The 6,392-nt window shown below is 25.7% G+C and overlaps 2 non-coding genes across 2 annotated transcripts; both read right to left on the bottom strand.

Moving 5' to 3' along the window:
• Positions 1–4,357: 4,357 nt before the first annotated feature.
• Positions 4,358–4,428, bottom strand: TRNAG-GCC. Its single transcript has one exon. It is a non-coding gene; the product is annotated as a tRNA-Gly (tRNA).
• A 1,592-nt stretch (positions 4,429–6,020) lies between these two features.
• On the bottom strand, positions 6,021–6,091 carry TRNAG-GCC. The gene has a single exon. It is a non-coding gene; the product is annotated as a tRNA-Gly (tRNA).
• Between the last annotated feature and the right edge of the window lie 301 nt (positions 6,092–6,392).

The raw sequence follows: 6,392 nt of genomic DNA on the forward strand, positions 1-6,392 counted from the left end.
ATTGTATAGGACACCCCGCTCCACGTCTCCATAATGAATGGTCAGGATCTACCATCTGTAGTAGTTTACAACACTTGCAAACCTCTATAAAGCGGGTCGTATCCGTAGCTCACCAGGATTAGGTATCACACCTTAATCCTTATACTACAGACTGATTTAGGTTATCACTTAAGGTATGATCCACTTGTATATCACATATACATGCTTAAGTTCATATAAGATAACCAAGGAGCTTTGTTTATTGGATATGAGTAAATGCGAGAATTAAATAACACTTATTTTATTTATTGAACAATGTGTATCTTTACAAAACAACGAGACTCCGGGAGAATTAGGACACCAATCCCAACACGATAACCTTTCACAAATTACTCGTAAGTAAAACTGGGCCAAAAACCGTTTTGCCCCTATAGTTACATCTAACTTCTTAAGTACCACTGATTCCTCTAATGAACAATAAGTCATAGTCCCACTATGACCAAGTCCTCTCGAGCTAGGAGAGGGAGTGGCCATTATGTTCAAGACCTAAAATCAGCCCTTAAGGGAGAAATTTATCTACTTGCCCTGCATCGGGGAAGAAGTGAATTCCGTCTTGTGTAGTTGAGTTCCCAGCTCCCCAATCAGACGAATTCCCAAAATGGTAGGCTTATTGAGTTGGCAATCTGGCCACTCTCACCCATACAAATCAAAGGACCGTCTTAATGAGCAGGAGTTCACAACTAACTCAGGATTCAGGTCATGTCACCTATGGTCATCCTAGTGAAATGTAAGTCTCAGAGACTAATCATTTCGTGATCCGGTCTTATACAAACTCTTTGTATAGGATACCCCCGCTTGCATGTCTTCACATGAATGATTAAGATCATATCATTTTTAGCACTTTACAACACTTGTAACACCTACAATGCGGGTCGTATTCGTAGTGCCACCAGGATAAGGTACCCAACCATATCCATCTACTACAGACCATTCAGGTTATTATTTAAACAAGATCCACTTGTATGTCTCTACATACTTATTTAAATTACATGAAATGACCTCGGATCTTAGTTTATTAGATTGAGTTTATGCTTATAAAATAACACTTATTTTATTAATAACAATATGTTACATAGTTTACAAATTACGAGATTACAAGAAGATTTAGGACACCATTTCTAACAGTTTATGCATGTCTCACTAGAAAGTAGCATCGACATAGATGGTTAGCCTTACCCCTGTAGTGGTGTTACTTACTAAGTATTTTATACTCATCATTTCTTACGTTATGTTTTTTAGGTAAGAGTAAGGACGTACCTGCAAGTGGCAGAAGGAATCCATGACCGTGCCATTGGGACCAAAAAAATGCTTCCGTTCATGTTTTCATGTTTTAGTGTTTTAAATTTCCAGCCTTGATGTGAGAATTTAGAGTTTCATGGTTGAATTTTTTTTTATTCATCAGACTTCATGAAATCTATTTTGAAAGATTTTCAGTTATTTGGATGTTACAAAAGTATTTATGTAAATAAATTCGTTTGATTTAGTTAAAATTTGTGAGAGAGTCGTTTTGAGGTTTATGCACGTATTTAGTGTATGTCCTAGAAAGTTGGATCGTTACAATATCATTATTTAAAATTTTTCCTATTTTTTAGAATCACACTAAATAAAAAATATTTTAAAAAATCACATTTTCCCCTACTTTTGGTATTCACGGTTAAAAGAGATCACATTTTATCCCATTATACACGAAAGAATAAAAGAATAAAAGAAAATCAAAATTTATCTCACATTCAAAATTATAGAAAAAATAATTTTTTTAAAAAATCTCATTTTATCTCTAATTCACATTAAAAATAATAAATAAAAAATAAAAAAATCACATTTTATCTCTATTTTTTGAGCATCACACTTAATAAAACAAATAAAAATAAATCACATTTTATCTCTAACTAATATCTACTTCACATTAAATAGAGAGAAAAATATTTTTTAAAGAATTATATTTTATCTCTAACTAATATCTACTTCACGTTAAATAAAGAGAAAATATATTTTAAAAAAAATCACATTTTATCTCTAACTAATATCTACTTCTCTTAAATAAAGTGAAAAATATTTTATTTAAAAAAAAAATCTTGTTTGATGGCTAGTTAATATATACTTCATATTAAATACTGGAAGAATTTTTTTTAAAAAAAATAATATTTTATCTCTAATTAATATCCTTTCATGTTAAATAAAGATAACATCGAAAGTTAAGTAAGAAGGATCGAAAAAATGGAGATGTTTGAAAAGCGATTCTTTGTATATTATTACATCAAAATAAAAAAGGGCCAATTAAAGATACATAGATACAAAAAGATCTAAAACACATAAGGGAAGCTACACATGTCAATAAGACAACGGATGATGATTAACAACAACAACAAAAAAATTAAATGTTACATAATTAACCACGACAGATAGTAGAAAAGAAACTTCAATACTATTTAACATTTAGTTTAGATGGGTAAGATAGGTCGAAATTTCTACTATTTATATATGTATACACCAATATAAAGAGGGTTATGATAGAGGAAAATCTCCATCTTCCTATTTTGTTTTTAATTTTTAAATAAATATATATTAGACCTTTCCGATGAATATAGTAAAGTTTTGATTTTTTTTTTTTCCTTCAAGATTAGTAAACTTAAGGATAAATTGTAAAAATTACCCCTAAAGTATGATGGTAGTTGCAATTATATCCTTAAATTTTCAATTTAAAAATTGGACCGTTGAACTTATTGAGTGTTAAATTAGACTCTCAAACTTATATAATTGTATAAATTGTAACACTTGTATAAGTTTGAGGTTTTAATTTTTATCATTTGTGGGTCCAACTTCTACAATTATTATATACTTCATGGGTGGTTTTGCAATTTACCCTAGATTTATTTGTAAACTCATGCACACATTTCTTTAATCAATTTATATATATATTTTTCTTTTTCTATCTAGAAATCGCTCTACTTCAAGAAACATGCCAAGTAATTACTCATGATCAAATAACAAGTTATCTTATTTTGTCTATTGTTCTTTTCAATTTTATTTTATAAATTTCATTTTAATTACAATCACATGTATTTTAATTTTATCCATCCCATATATTTTGTAATTTTTTTCTCTTTGTTTACTTTATGTCAAATATTTAAATTTCAACTCAATTACAAGTATGTTCATTCAAAAATCTTATTTTTGCATTAAAAATTATGTCTCAAAATTCTTTTACCACAATGTTGTTATTTATATTTTGATTTGAATAAAGAAGAAATAGATATATTTATGAGCTGTTTTTAAATATATAAAAATAAACTAAAATATTTATAAGATATAGCAAAATTTTAGAACTATCAATGATAAACGTTGGTAGACACTGATAGACTTCTATCAGTGTCTACAGTGTCTACAGTGTCTATCAATATCACTGATAGACATTAATAGAAGTCTATCAGTGTCATCAGCGTCTATCATTGATAGTTTTAAAATTTTGCTATATTTTGTAAATATTTTCAACAGTTTTACCATTTGAAATAATTTTTCTATATTTATTTTTCATAATTTTAATCTTTGTTTTAAAAAGTAGAATCATTATCAAATCGTAGTTGTTATATAAATTAGACCATTTTTGTTGTTTTCTTCTTTCACTATTATTGAACCAATTATTTAAAATTATTTCATTTTTAAATTAAATTCTTGAAAAACTAGAATTACACTAAATAATAATACAATCGTTTTATATTCACAAAAAGTATTTTAGGTACATTCTTTTTTATTTCATTTGATAACAATTGTTTACTAGTTGAATTAAAAAGAAAAATAAACTCTCAAAGAAAATTTAAATTTTATATAGAAATTATATCATAAACATTATGAACATTTGAAGGTTCGATCCTCTATACTTTTTTATTTTAATAAGATCTTATTTATGCATTTTTCGTACTAAAAAAGTATTTAGTTAATAAATTTGTAAGCTATAATATAATTATAATAATTTTTCTAAAAAAATAATAAGAAAAAATCCACACATATAGTAGTTAAATAAAAACATATTATTTTAGAAATATTGATATTTTACTTAAAAAATTAAATAATAAAAATAGTTATATGGACGAAAATTAGTAATTTCAGAAAAGATAGTTTCTTCTATACAATATGTTACCGACTAAACAATAATATATTATAAAAATATATAAAATTAAAAATTATTTTTATTTAATATGTTATCGAAATTATTTTTAAAAAATGCATAATTTCGTTTTTTGAAAAATGCACGTGGAAGTTGAACGCACTAGTACAATTACTGATTCTCGATGAATAAATAAATTAGTACAAAAAAAAATGCACCAGCCGGGAATCGAACCCGGGTCTGTACCGTGGCAGGGTACTATTCTACCACTAGACCACTGGTGCTGATATTGGGAGAAGATTTTAAAATATTATCCAAAACCCTAAAGTTTTGAAGTAATTAAGAAATTCTTATAAATAGAAAATTCCAAAAATAATCACTTTATAGCAGAATGTTTTTTTTGGAACTTTTTACTTTAGTGAATATTTTTAAATATTTTTTATATTTAAAAAGACCCCTTTAATTCAACCACCAAATTATGTTTTTTTTTTGGTTTTTTTTTTGTTTTTTGTTTTTTTTTCAATTCAATACTAAATAATTGAAAAAATCCATCCTAAGTTTTACCAATCCAGCCTATAGAATTTTTAGGCAATTTTATTTTTCTTTCGTGGCCAATCTTTTTTTTTTTTTTTTAAGTACAATTGGAGGCAGGGGATTTGAACCACGAACTCCATGGTTAATGACATTCGTAAGTCAGTTAAGCTATACTCAGTTTGTCAGTCCAATCTTCTAGTTTACCATCATTATGAAACTAAAAAAATTGGAATACTCCTTTTTTTTAAAAAAAAAAAAAAAAAAGAGTTGGATTGCATTGTATATTATATAATTTGAAGTTTCTATTATAACATTTTTTTTATATAGTTTAGAAGAGGTTTTTCACACGAAGTTTACGGAGAAACGTGTTTCATGAAGTTGAACTTATGTTTATGTTGATTTGTACGATGTGATTCAATCTCTAGTACTTGATCTTTAATTATTTCTTAGTTGAATGCGTACGCTTAATCTGTAGAAATGGANTAAAATTTTGCTATATTTTGTAAATATTTTCAACAGTTTTACCATTTGAAATAATTTTTCTATATTTATTTTTCATAATTTTAATCTTTGTTTTAAAAAGTAGAATCATTATCAAATCGTAGTTGTTATATAAATTAGACCATTTTTGTTGTTTTCTTCTTTCACTATTATTGAACCAATTATTTAAAATTATTTCATTTTTAAATTAAATTCTTGAAAAACTAGAATTACACTAAATAATAATACAATCGTTTTATATTCACAAAAAGTATTTTAGGTACATTCTTTTTTATTTCATTTGATAACAATTGTTTACTAGTTGAATTAAAAAGAAAAATAAACTCTCAAAGAAAATTTAAATTTTATATAGAAATTATATCATAAACATTATGAACATTTGAAGGTTCGATCCTCTATACTTTTTTATTTTAATAAGATCTTATTTATGCATTTTTCGTACTAAAAAAGTATTTAGTTAATAAATTTGTAAGCTATAATATAATTATAATAATTTTTCTAAAAAAATAATAAGAAAAAATCCACACATATAGTAGTTAAATAAAAACATATTATTTTAGAAATATTGATATTTTACTTAAAAAATTAAATAATAAAAATAGTTATATGGACGAAAATTAGTAATTTCAGAAAAGATAGTTTCTTCTATACAATATGTTACCGACTAAACAATAATATATTATAAAAATATATAAAATTAAAAATTATTTTTATTTAATATGTTATCGAAATTATTTTTAAAAAATGCATAATTTCGTTTTTTGAAAAATGCACGTGGAAGTTGAACGCACTAGTACAATTACTGATTCTCGATGAATAAATAAATTAGTACAAAAAAAAATGCACCAGCCGGGAATCGAACCCGGGTCTGTACCGTGGCAGGGTACTATTCTACCACTAGACCACTGGTGCTGATATTGGGAGAAGATTTTAAAATATTATCCAAAACCCTAAAGTTTTGAAGTAATTAAGAAATTCTTATAAATAGAAAATTCCAAAAATAATCACTTTATAGCAGAATGTTTTTTTTGGAACTTTTTACTTTAGTGAATATTTTTAAATATTTTTTATATTTAAAAAGACCCCTTTAATTCAACCACCAAATTATGTTTTTTTTTTGGTTTTTTTTTTGTTTTTTGTTTTTTTTTCAATTCAATACTAAATAATTGAAAAAATCCATCCTAAGTTTTACCAATCCAGCCTATAGAATTTT

Source organism: Benincasa hispida, chromosome 7, assembly GCF_009727055.1.
Source record: "Benincasa hispida cultivar B227 chromosome 7, ASM972705v1, whole genome shotgun sequence".
NCBI classification, from domain to species: Eukaryota; Viridiplantae; Streptophyta; class Magnoliopsida; order Cucurbitales; family Cucurbitaceae; genus Benincasa; species Benincasa hispida.